Here is a 13,317-nt window from a genome sequence, read left to right on the forward strand (position 1 = left end):
TTCTTTCCTTTTATCGCTTTTATGGCAACTTCCAACAAAAACCATTTCCTGTCGACATCTAGCTCATTGTTATAAAAACTATTCACTCTATACTCACTTAGAAAACAGCTTAATGGAAACAAGATTCCAGACACATGTGAAAAATCTTGTAAATTTCCTGTAATAAAAATTTCATTAGTGCCTAAACCACCCAATTTTGAACACGTTATTACACTAAAACATCCACTCCCAGCACCAACCTCTCGCCTAACATGGTGCAGCTCGCTAAATAATTCCACATATAATTTCCTCCATGGTAATCTTATTTTAACTAGCTAGTTTGTCTAATGATCCCCTAAATAATAAATTCTTTTTATATAATTTACTTCTCCACTACGGCATTCAAAGCGAGTTATCATTTCATAAAGTAGTAAAGCGAACCCCGACATCATAAAACCTTGTCAGTTTTTCGTGTATTTACGTTAAAAATTTACTCCGGAAACTTTCCAAGGGATTAATCTAATTACACAGCGCCATCTAAACGTATTGCGGATACACAACGTCCTTTTTAATCTCGCAAGGATTACGGTTATGACGGCAATGAAAAAATCAGCCCGAAGGGAGTTTGCCTAATCGATAGGACCCGAAAAATCGGAAAACACTTTTTAATTTTTCAAGCAAACCCAAATTTGGCTTCGCGCAAAAAGTGTTTACCGAATCGATTCCCCGAAAATGCAAGGGTTAACGCCCTCGCGGGAAATTCTGCAGTCGCATCAGGGCTGTATTAATGCAAATTTCAGCGGTCATTCCTCATTAAACTGCTCCACAGGGAAATGATTAATTTATGTAAATCGTTGCGGTTGTTTGCGTTCGAATATCTGCCTCTGCATGGACTCTGAAAAATAGTTTTTGCTGCGCAACTGAAATCGCTAGGTGTAATTAATGATAATAATATGCACATAATGTCATCGCGGGACTTGGAAGGGTTTGTCCTGATGGCATTTTGAGTACGTAAAAGGTCAAGCGGAAAAAAGGAGTCGGTTGAAGGTCAGCTAAAAAGTAAATTGAATGTTGATTGGCTAAGTTTGGGTCGTGGAATGTTTGGTATAAATAAAGAGCGGTTCGTGGTTGCCGAATACCGATGGGATTTTTGCGGGGTGGTTAAATATTGATAGGGATGTGCGAATTCGGGAGAATAAAAGCGGGCTCGAGGGGCCGGAGCCTTAAAATTTGACAAAAATAAAAATGTGTCTTTTATTTTTTTACGAAGAGGGATGTCTTAAAAGGGGATGAGTTTTGTGTAGAGTGGGTTTGAAGGTGCTGAAATAACACCTCTTGCTCTAGGTACAGACACATTGTTTAAAAAAACGAGTCAAGTTAAACAAGATCGAAATGAAGGAGATATTCTGAATTACTTCCAAGTCCTCTTAAAGTTGGCATTTTTCTCTAAAAGCCCTTTAAAAATAATGTCAAGTTCTAACACAAAGTTAATCAAAAGGCAGAATATTCCAGGATTTTCACCCAAAAAAATCTAGTATAATACTCTACGTGAGGTCAATATTTAAATTGACCCAGTTAATCGCGAATGAGAATTATTGTTTCGTTGTTTAACTTCTTGTTCATAACATGGTATAATATATACGAATACACAACTGACAAATGTAAAACTGACAATATTTAAAAATATATATATATAAGTAGGAAATACCAGTCACAGAGAGCAAGAAAAAAAAAGAGAAAATATGGATACTTATGGTAAAAACTCAGAACCGATTCATAAACCATAAATAAGGAATATATTATTTTTTAAGATTTGAATAACGTGTAACGCAAAATTTTAGGCCGATTAAACAACTTTTTTATCGTTTTAACATCCGCACGATATTCATGAAATATATGTAAAATTTGACAACAATCAGTGCGGTAGTTTCGGATATTATCTATACAATACGGCAAAAACGTCGAGAGAACATGAAAGTAGCCGTTCACGGAATGGTTCCCTTTCGAATACTTTTTTAGTTTACGTTCTAGAACTAAAATATTTAGGAATTGAAATTAGGGTGTTTCTGTAAAAAAAAATATGAATTTTCATGAAAATACACTAAAAATACACTTCTCAAATATTTCTAGATTTACAAATCCTGTAGGTTCAGAAGATTTAAAAATTTGAAAGAAGTTCTGAAAGTTCTAACTGTTCAAAAAAAATAGAGAATTTACAAATATTTCATTAATAATTAAAAATAAAATTATGCAGCGGACAGAAGATCCAAAAAATCGTAACAATCTAACAATCTCCAAACTAAAATGTCTATAAATATAAAAATTGTAAAAGTTCCGAAATCTTGAAAGTCTGGAAGATCTGACTGAAAATTGAAAATCTGAATATTGTGTTTTAGTATTCACAACTTAACTTTGCTGTAAAATTGTAGCACAAATCGGTAAATCTAGCAATACGGTTTGCGCAGTTAGACATAATAAATTTATTGTTGAAATGTAAGGTGTAGATCGAATAATTTAAAGAAGGAAAATAACAATTGATCTGTTTTCTTACCAACGGTTTAACAGATGTGACGAAGATTCAAATAAGACAATAATATTGTCAATAATTAACAGTATTAAGAGTAGTCACCAGAATAAAGAGGGGGTGGATGGGTGGGGCTTCTGCTTGCCTATAAAAGTCTCTTTAGGAAAAGTTAAACTTAACCCCGCCCACCCACCCGTTCTCTTATTTTTGTCTTCAAAAAAAAAAGAAATAAATCTTATAACAAATAGCCCAACAAAAAAATTACGATTATCGCTTTTTTACGGCCTATTTCCTATCAGTTACTCACCACGCCCACTCTGCAGAGGAACATAAACCCCGCCTACCAATCCGCCCCCATTTCGGTAATTTTATAAAAAAAAATAGTACTACCCCAATTGAAAAGAAGAACAAACAAAAACATTTTCAAAATGGCAAATTTTTATAGGAAAATCTGAATTTTGCAATTACGCTCCGCCCCTTGGTCTGACAACGAATGAAAAATTTTTCACAATTGAGATCGGGTGGGTGGGCGGGGCTTATATTTTGCCCCTCATTTTTCTTAACATGCGTAGTCTTCTTTTCACAACAAGAAGCTTAAAACATGTTCAAAATGGCAAATTTTTGTAGGAAAATCTGGATTATTGCTATTACGCTCGGCCCCTTGGCCTGACAACGAATGAAAAATTCGTCACAACTGAGATAGGGCGGGCGGGCGGGGCTTATGTTTTGCCCCCCTTTTTTTCTTAACATGCGTATCTCCTTTTCACAACAAGAAGCTTAAAACATGTTCAAAATGGCAAATTTTTTTAGGAAAATCTGGATTTTGCAATCACGCTCGGCCCCTTGGTCTGACAACGAATGAAAAATTCGTCACAATTGAGATCGGGCGGGTGGGCGGGGCTTATGTTTTGCCCCCCTTTTTTCTTAACAGGCGTAGTCTTCTTTTCACAACAAGTAACTTAAAACATGTTCAAAACGGCCAATTTTTATAGGAAAATCTGGATTTTGCAGTTACACTCCGCCCCTTGGCCTGACAACGAATGAAAAGTTCGTCACAATTGAGATCGGGCTGGTGGGCGGGGCTTATATTTTGTCCCCCTTTTTTCTTAACATGCGTAGTCTTTTTTTCACAACAAGAAACTTAAAACATGTTCAAAATGGTAAATTTTTGTAGGAAAATCTGGATTTTGTAATTACGCTCCGCCCCTTGGTATGACAACGAATGAAAAATTCGTTACAATTGAGATCGGGCGGGTGGGAGGGGCTTAATTATTGGTTTGTTTTTCCTAATGTATACCTGATTTCAACAACACGATATTTAAAACATAATTCTATTATTCAAATGTGGAACATGTTGGAACTATCGTGTTGTTGAAAGAAAACTACATATATTAAGAAAAAAGTCAATAATTAAGCCCCACCCACCGGCCACGATCTCAGTTGTAATGAATTTTTTATTCGTTATGAGATCGAGAGGCGGAGCTTAACTGTAAAGCCCATATGTTCGAGGCATGCTCTCATTGTAGAAGATAGACTATTTTGAGAAAATATAGGGAATCTTTATTATCTCAAAAGCAGAAGGAGATCGAAAGAAAAAAAGAAACTATACAAAAATAAAAATTGTTAGTATTCACAGCTTAACTTTGCTGCGCGAATCGGTAGATCTGGTGACGCAGCTAGACATAATTCTAAGCTCAAATTGACTATTTAATATTTTAAGTATTTTATTGTTGAAAGAAGACTGTGTATGTTACGAAATGTTTTTTCTTTCGTATTTTTTCTGTCTAGTCTAGACAAAAATTTTCTGTAATCTCAAAAATCGCAAAATCCGTCAAATCTTGAAAGACAGTTAAGTGCAAGCAAATGTAAAATTCGAAAAAAAAAACTTAAATAACTTGTAAACAGGGTGAGTCATAAATCTCAAACAGCAGAAAGCGTGAAACATGACTGATAAAATATGAATCTTTTGAATATATTTAAATCAACAGAAATTAGTATTTTAGATTTAGATTTAGAAATCTTCTAGGTGTATATAAAACTAGGATATTTAAGAACTTCGAAAGTTTTGAAACGTCTAAAAGCCAAAACAATGTTAAAAGATTTACGAGGATCGCAGTAGACTTTAATATGGCAAAAATGCAAAAATTTCAAAAAACTAAAATTTCTTAATGTTCCGAAAAAAAAATATTCAACGATGCAGATATTTTAAAAATCTGACACATAATAACAATGTCAAAAATTCCAAGAAATTCAAAAAATTTTTAAAATGATAATAAGAATATTATATCAAAAAAAAATCCTGAAGATCGCAAAAGCTGAAATACGCTATGTATCACAAAAAGTTGAAAAATCCAGAATGTTTTTAAAATATCTAAGTCCCGAAATCCTGAAAGTCTAAAAATTTGAAAATCTGAATATTTTGAAAAACGGTTCGAAAATCAAAAAAAGAAATTGTAAATAGCTTAACTGAGAAATGTTATAAATCTCAAACAGTAAAAAGCCTGAAACTGTTGTCTTAAAATCTTAAAAATTCCAAAAAATGTTAAAGAAAACTGAAATATATATCTCGGATTTAGAAATATTGTAGGTTTAGATAAAACGAAGACATGTAACAATTTCAAAGCTTCTGAAAGTTCTAGCAGTCCAAAAAATTTTAGAAGAAGATTTACAGAGAACTCAAAATAATTTACAATCTAAATTTTATAACAGTTGCGAAAATTTAGAAAATTATGTTTAGTATATAAGATTCAAAAAACCGTGACATACAAACAATACCAAAAATTGGTAGAAGGTTATTTCGACAGAACTTCGCTCTCCCCTGAGGTACAATAAAACATATCCAGCTTTTTGGAAGAATTATAAAGTAATATAAGTTAAAATTAAGATATGTATGAAAATAGGCGTGCTACGCGTAAAATCTAGATACCTAGGGTAAAAAGTCAACACGGATTCATAAACTACAACTAATATGCTATTTTATAAAATGTGAATAACATTTACTATTCTAAAAGTTGGAGATCTACACGATGTTCCTAATATACATGCAAAATTTGACAACAATCGGTCCGATAGTTTAGAAGATTTATCTGTCTAACATAAAACACCACAGATGCACATAGACGGCAGACAGACAGACGTAAAATATAACAATATTTTGGCTTACGTTCGAGAAATAAAAATAAAAATTAGGTTTTTAAAATAGCAGCTGTTGGAATGCTGACACTGATGTTATTAATTTAGAGAGTGCCACCAAACGTAATTTAAATTTTAAAATACCATAAAATCCGTATTTAACTATTACTGCATAAATTTTAATTACTCTCGTTAATTAACCTTGCAATGGATAATCCTATCTTGTTATTTATGTATGTGTAGTATAACAGTTAATTAAACAAAAACGATGTTCAAAGGAGTTAAATATTCATTCAGTTTTTTGTGAGATTATAAGTAAATCAATGACAACTAATTGACACTAAGCGTGAATTAATGACATTGGACGAAACATGTTGGGTTTACGATATTAAAATATCATTATCCACGTATCTTCTCCATTTTTGCAAATCTGATAATTTTGTTTCGCTTCCAGTGAAAGAAATTCGACGAATTTGGAAGGTGTTTAAATCGTGTGTCGTTGCTTTCCCTGGACAATAAAACACTTTTTTTACACTTATTGACGACAGCTGAATTATTAATCCACGTTCAAGTATACATTACTGGTGTTTTTTGCCCATTTATCTAACAAGTTTGGGGATAAACAACCCCTACCCACAATAAAAATAATTCTTTGTCGACTAAAATATTAACATCTACTCAAATATTGATTCCGTTCATTACTACTACATGGTGGCAATATCCGAAATGAAGGTAATCTCCAGCTACGATTTGCGTCGGATTATAGTGACACGCGGGTGTAATTTTTTAGTAATTACTTGTACCCGGAAATGCGTTTAAAATGCACTTAGTCCCAAAAATAATTCCACGTTTTATCCGCAGCCTTCAGGGATTATTACATTTTGAGGAAAAATCTAGGAAGATGGGACCGCCACGGGATAAAGTTATTTTCGGGAGATTCATGCATAGCATCAACACTGAAGACGACCCTTATCAAACGTCATGTTAATCCTAGTTTTAAAACGACAAGTTAGTCACAGCGCACTTACACCGATTTTGAAATTTATCACGTCTTGCGATAAAAAATTCAAGAACAAGGGTATAAATTCAGAGATAATCTTTTGTAAACTACATCCGTGATATTTTATTCACATTCGCATCAGGACTAAGGAACAGCGAAGGAATTTAATTTCGAGTGTCTACTCCGGTTGCAGCTAAACACTAATATTGTTGTGTCCTAGAAGGGAATATTTGATTTGAGTTGTCGCAAAACCTTCATATTTCAATTTGCTGTTTCGTCTATTTTCGCCTCTTTTTATCGGAAAATTGAATGAACACATTTGCAGCCGACGCGTGGGTGGCGCACATTTTTTCTTACGTTTTAAATTTTTAGACATCCCACTTTGATGTACCTACAGGGTTGGCATTTGTGCCAAATTGGAAGCGGTGGGTGTACATTGTGTAGGTATGGAAGGCGTTGAATATTTTAGAGTGTCTTTAGTAAATGGCAGTGGAAAATTATCATTTTGGGAGTTTTTAGCCCGGAATTTCCAGTCGTGAATATTTATTTTTTAAATACGGTGCGTCCGCATGTTATGGAACAAATTGAATGAAACATTCAGAATGGAATTGGACAAGGATGGACCGACACGGAAATCGATTTGTGCACAAATCAAATTTTAATGGCAGTTCGAAAAATCGTGGGTTAAACCGCAAGAATTTAAAAAATTGGGCGAAGGCTATTTCGACGGAATTTCCCCCGCCCAGGAAAGGCACTTGATTTCACTGTTTCTTCAGTTTTACGATTTCTACTTTTACTTGTAATCTTTTCTTAAGGTTTTATGATTCCTAGAACATGAAAAAGTAGGTCCTCCATGTAATCTCTAAAACTACTAGACTGTTGTGAAATTTTCCATCTACGTTGGGAAGTGTAGTAAATCGATAACCACAAGTTGATAGCGTCATCTCAAATTTTAGCCCAAAATTTGTTTAACTTTTATTGAGGTCTGTAAATCTACACTGTATTGTTAGTAGGATTAAAAATTCATTTAAACAGAAAGCTAAAAATATTTTATCGATTTTACTCATATTTAAAATTAAATATTATATCGAAAATAAGTATTTATAACGTTGTTTTTAAAATTATATTCAGTCAGTTGAGTGAATTCAATTAACCGACTGGCAAAAAGTCGGTAAACATTTGTTTTACAAAAATTAGCTATTTTGGGTTGATTTAATTATAACCGTGTGTCGTCATCTGAACGGGTAATTCCAAACGATTAATCAATAACAATTTTTATTGCATAAATATTTGTGTAAATTTGACGCTGCTACGAATCAAATTCTGGCGTCTATTACAAATAAACCAATTAGTGAAAAAAAACGGCTCGGCATGACCCAACATGCATGTTTTTGTGGGATATGTGGGGTTTAGTTTGTTATTTGATTCCTTGTTGTTTATTGAAACGAGAGGAAAAAATTTCTGGTAAACATTATTCCGACTGGTAAAATTTTGACTCCTGTTAAGCAATCAAGCAAAATACTACTTTTCACTAAATTTGGAGGTGATTGTGACACAGTTCTGCATCAGAATCAAAAGCCCCGATGTCTTCATGTTATTCCAATTTCGAGTCTTTCTGCATGTACTCAGGCTCGCGCTAGTCCTGCGTGGATTTTCATCTTTATCTTTTACGTTTCCCAGGACGAATGTATGTTTACCACGATTCGAGTTGTTTCCGGACTCAACAGTTCGTTCGATTTGAGCTTCTTGCGTCCAGATTAAGTTTTTTTTGTAACATAAAAATATGAAAATTTGTCTTTTACCATCTTGTTGTCCTAGTGCAGTGTAAGATTTGCATTCATTCATTTCAACGCGACATATTACACTTGTTAAGATTTGCATACTAACAGTTTTTTAGACCTTTGACAAGACTTCAAGCTTAATAAATAATGGAATGTCATGATACGCTGTATACGTGACTCTAGCCACAGCTATTATAAGAACCAACAAGATTTTTGACGAGGTAACAAGCAAGGAAAAATTCAAATGAGAGAGATTTATCAAAAAATTGCAATTACACGAAAGCGAAAATCGACACGTTATTTATTAATATTTGAGGTAATTATTATTATTAAAAAGAACATAGTTGTATAAAGCATGAAAAGGAACTAGGGGAAAATAGGGAAACATTTGAGCTTGGGTCAGGTGTCCTTCTTTACGAACTCTTTCGCTGCACTTTTAATTCCATTTCATCATATGTCTTCAGTATCTAAGGTGTTTTGTTTTAGTTTTCTTTTGTAGTCATTTCAGTCCTAATAATCCTTTTCTATTTTTTTTTTGTCGGGAGTAAGCTAAGGATCCGATAAAAAACTTATCGACGTCTCCTGACCCCTAAAGAAAGTAAAGATAGCTCTCCCATCTCCATCTGCTTATTTGTCTTGTCTGTCTCTCTGTCTGAAAATTTAATAACTCATAGTTTTCACAATGCATGACGTTATCTTACATTTTTGGCTATTAAAAGCCAAGCCAATTTTATATTGAAATATATTCCAATATTTGTGCTTAATGAATCCGCCTTGTGTTTATTTATTGTTGTTATAATTTTTTTTGTTTAAAGCTTCTTCTTCTTCTTCTTTTTCTTTAGTCACATAATTACGTAGCTACGATGCCTGACTATGTTGATCGGAACATTTTCTAGTGGAAAAGCTCACTATTTAAATATCTTAGTTATTTATGGAAATTTCGAAGCACTCCTTTTAGTTTAAAAAACTCCTTAAAAACTTAGAATCCCAGGAATTCGTAAGAGTTTAAATTTTGAAAGAGATAAAGAATTTCTGTGGCATCCGGTGATTTGTTTTTTAAAGAATTTTAACTAATTTTAGAACCCTTATATTAGAGAATATTGAGGGTTCCGGGTGGGGTATTTTGCATATTTTTGAATGTTTCAAAGAACGATTCTGGAAAAACCATTGGAGTTATCGAAGAAATGAAAGCGGATATGATTTCTGCGGCCCGAAATCTACCGGAAAATGTATTAGGTGAAATTTCGAAAATTTTGTTGAAAATTGGTCGAAAATTGGGGTATTTTGCATATTTTTCAATGTTTCAAAGGACCATTCTGGAGAAACCATGGGAGTTATCGAAGAAATGACAGCGGATATGACTTCTGCGTCCCGAAATCTACAAGAAAATATATTTTGTGAAATTTCGAAAATTTTGTTGAAAATTGGTCGAAAATTGGGGTATTTTGCATATTTTTGAATGTTTCAAAGGATGATTCTGGAAAAACCAATGGAGTTATCGAAGAAACGAAAGCGGATATGACTTCTGTGTCCCGAAATCTACAAGAAAATGTATTAAGTAAAATTTCGAAAATTTTGTTGAAAATTGGTCGAAAATTGGGATATTTTGCATATTTTTGAATGTTTCAAAGGACGATTCTGGAAAAACCAATGGAGTTATGGAAGAAATGAAAGCGGATATGATTCCTGCTTCCCGAAATCTACAAGAAAATGTATTAAGTGAAATTTCGAAAATTTTGTTCAAAATTGCTCGAAAATTGGGGTATTTTGCGTATTTTTGAATGTTTCAAAAGACGATTCTGGAATAACCAATGGAGTTATCGAAGAAATGGAAGCGGATATGACTTCTGCGGCCCGAAATATACAAGAAAATGTATTAAGTGAAATCTCGAAAATTTTGTTGAAGATTGGTCGAAAATTGGGGTATTTTGCAAATTTTTGAATGTTTCAAAGGACGATTCTGGAAGAACTATTGGAGTTATCGAAGAAATGAAAGCGGATATGACTTCTTAGACCCGAAATATACAAGAAAATGTATTAAGTGAAATTTCGAAAATTTTGTTGAAAATTGGTCGAAAATTGGGGTATTTTGCATATTTTTGAATGTTTCAAAGGACGATTCTGGAAAACCCAGACGATTCTGGAAAAACCAATGGAGTTATCGAAGAAATGAAAGCGGAAATGACTTCTGCGGCCCGAAACTTAGAAGAAAATGTATTAAGTAAAATTTGAAAAATTTTGTTGAAAACTGCTTGAAAATTGGGCGGATTTTGCATATTTTCATATATTTCAAAGGACGGCTCTGGAAGAACCATTGGTGTTATCGAAGAAATGAAAGCGGATATGACTTCTGCGGCCCGAAATCTACAAAAAAATGAATTATGTGAAATTTCGAAAATTTTGTTGAAAATTGGTCGAAAATTGGGGTATTTTGCATATTTTTGAATGTTTCAAAGCACGATTCTGGAAAAACCAATGGAGTTATCGAAGAAATGAAAGCGGATATGACTTCTACGGCCCGAAACTTAGAAGAAAATGTATTAAATAAAATTTGGAAAATTTTGTTGAAAATTGCTCGAAAATTGGGCGGATTTGCATATTTTTATATATTTCATAGGACGGTTCTGGAAGAACCATTGGTGTTATCGAAGAAATGAAAGCGGATATGACTTCTGCGGCCCGAAATCTACAAGAAAATGTATTAAGTGAAATCTCGAAAATTTTGTTGAAGATTGGTCGAAAATTGGGGTATTTTACATATTTTTGAATGTTTCAAAAGACGATTCTGGAAAAACCAATGGAGTTATCGAAGAAATGAAAGCGGATATGACTTCTGCGGCCCGAAATGTACAAGAAAATGTATTAAGTGAAATTTCGAAAATTTTGTTGAAAATTGGTTGAAAATTGGGGTATTTTGCATATTTTTGAATGTTTCAAAGAACGATTCTGGAAAAAACCATTGGAGTTATCGAAGAAATGAAAGCGGATATAACTTCTGCGGCCCGAAATCTACAAGAAAATGTATTTAGTTAAATTTCGAAAATTTTGTTGAAAATTGGTCGAAAATTGGGGTATTTTGCATATTTTTGAATGTTTCAAAGGACGATTCTGGAAGAACTATTTGAGTTATCGAAGAAATGAAAGCGGATATGACTTCGTAGACCCGAAATCTACAAGAAAATGTATTTAGTGAAATTTCGAAAATTTTTTTGAAAATTGGTCGAAAATTGGGGTATTTTACATATTTTCGAATGTTTCAAAGGACGATTCTGGAAGAACCATTCGATTTATCGAAGAAATGAAAGCGGATATTACTTCAGCGGCCCGAAATCTACAAGAAAATGTATTAAGTGAAATTTCGAAAATTTTGTTGAAAATTGGTCGAAAATTGGGGTATTTTACATATTTTTGAATGTTTCAAAGGACCATTCTGGAAAAACCAATGGAGTTATCGAAGTAATGAAAGCGGATATGACTTCTGCGGCCCAAAATCTACAGGAAAAAGTATTTTGTGAAATTTCGAAAATTTTGTTGAAAATTGCTCGAAAATTGGGCGAATTTTGCATATTTTTATATATTTCAAAGGACGATTCTGGAAGAACCATTGGAGTTATCGAAGAAATGAAAGCGGATATGACTTCTGCGTCCCGAAATCTACAAAAAAATGTATTAAGTAAAATTTCGTAAATTTTGTTGGAAATTTGTCGAAAATTGGGGTATTTTGCCTATTGTTGAATGTTTCAAAGGACGATTCTGGAAGAACCATTGGAGTTATCGAAGAAATGAAAGCGGATATGACTTCTTTGGCCTGAAATATACAAGAAATTAAGTGAAATTTCGAAAATTTTGTTGAAAATTGCTCGAAAATTGGGCCAATTTTGCATATTTTTATATATTTCAAAGGACGATTCTGGAAGAACCATTGGAGTTATCGAAGAAATGAAAGCGGATATGACTTCTGCGTCCCGAAATCTACAAGAAAGTGTATTAAGTGGAATATCGAAAATTTTGTTGAAAATTGGTCGAAAATTGGGGTATTTTGCATATTTTTGAATGTTTCAAAGGACGATTCTGGAAGAACTATTTGAGTTATCGAAGAAATGAAAGCGGATATGACTTCGTAGACCCGAAATCTACAAGAAAATGTATTTAGTGAAATTTCGAAAATTTTTTTGAAAATTGGTCGAAAATTGGGGTATTTTACATATTTTTGAATGTTTCAAAGGACGATTCTGGAAAAACCAATGGAGTTATCGACGAAATGAAAGCGGATATGACTTCTGCGGCCCGAAATATACAAGAAAATGTATTAAGTGAAATTTCGATTATTTTGTTGAAAATTGCTCGAAAATTGGGCGGATTTTGCATATTTTTATATATTTCAAAGGACGATTCTGGAAGAACCATTGGAATTATCGAAGAAATGAAAGCGGACATGACTTCTGCGTCCCGAAATCTACAAGAAAATGTATTAAGTGGAATTTCGAAAATTTTGTTGAAAATTGGTCGAAAATTGGGGTATTTTGCATATTTTGAATGTTTCACAGGACGATTCTGGAAAAACCATTGGGGTTATCGAAGAAATTAAAGCGGATATGACTTCTGCGGGCCGAAATCTACAAGAAAATGTATTAAGTGAAATTTCGAAAATTTTGTTGAAGAATGGTCGAAAATTCTGGTATTTTATTTTTGAAAGAGTTAGATAATCTGTGGAATACCTGTGTTTCATTTTAAGATTTCGGAAGAATCTTGAGGGTTTTGGGTGTTTTGTTTTATAACGAATTTGAAAAAAAATTAGGGGCGACTAATGTTTTGTTTTTGAAAATCTTTTAAGGAATCTCGGGGGTTCCTAACGCTTAATTTTCGAATGTGTTAAATATTCTCTGGGGCATCCAGTGTTT

General features: G+C 33.3%; 1 protein-coding gene across 1 annotated transcript in view; it reads left to right on the top strand.

Annotated features, from left to right (window-relative positions):
• Positions 1–13,317, top strand: part of LOC135127731 (chaoptin) — a 477,252-nt gene that overhangs the window by 7,860 nt on the left and 456,075 nt on the right. The gene's annotated exons all lie outside the window — the stretch shown is intronic.

Source organism: Zophobas morio, unplaced genomic scaffold (assembly GCF_036711695.1).
Source record: "Zophobas morio isolate AGI-343-1 ecotype UQ-CSIRO unplaced genomic scaffold, CSIRO_AGI_Zmor_V1 ptg000012l, whole genome shotgun sequence".
NCBI lineage: Eukaryota > Metazoa > Arthropoda > Insecta > Coleoptera > Tenebrionidae > Zophobas > Zophobas morio.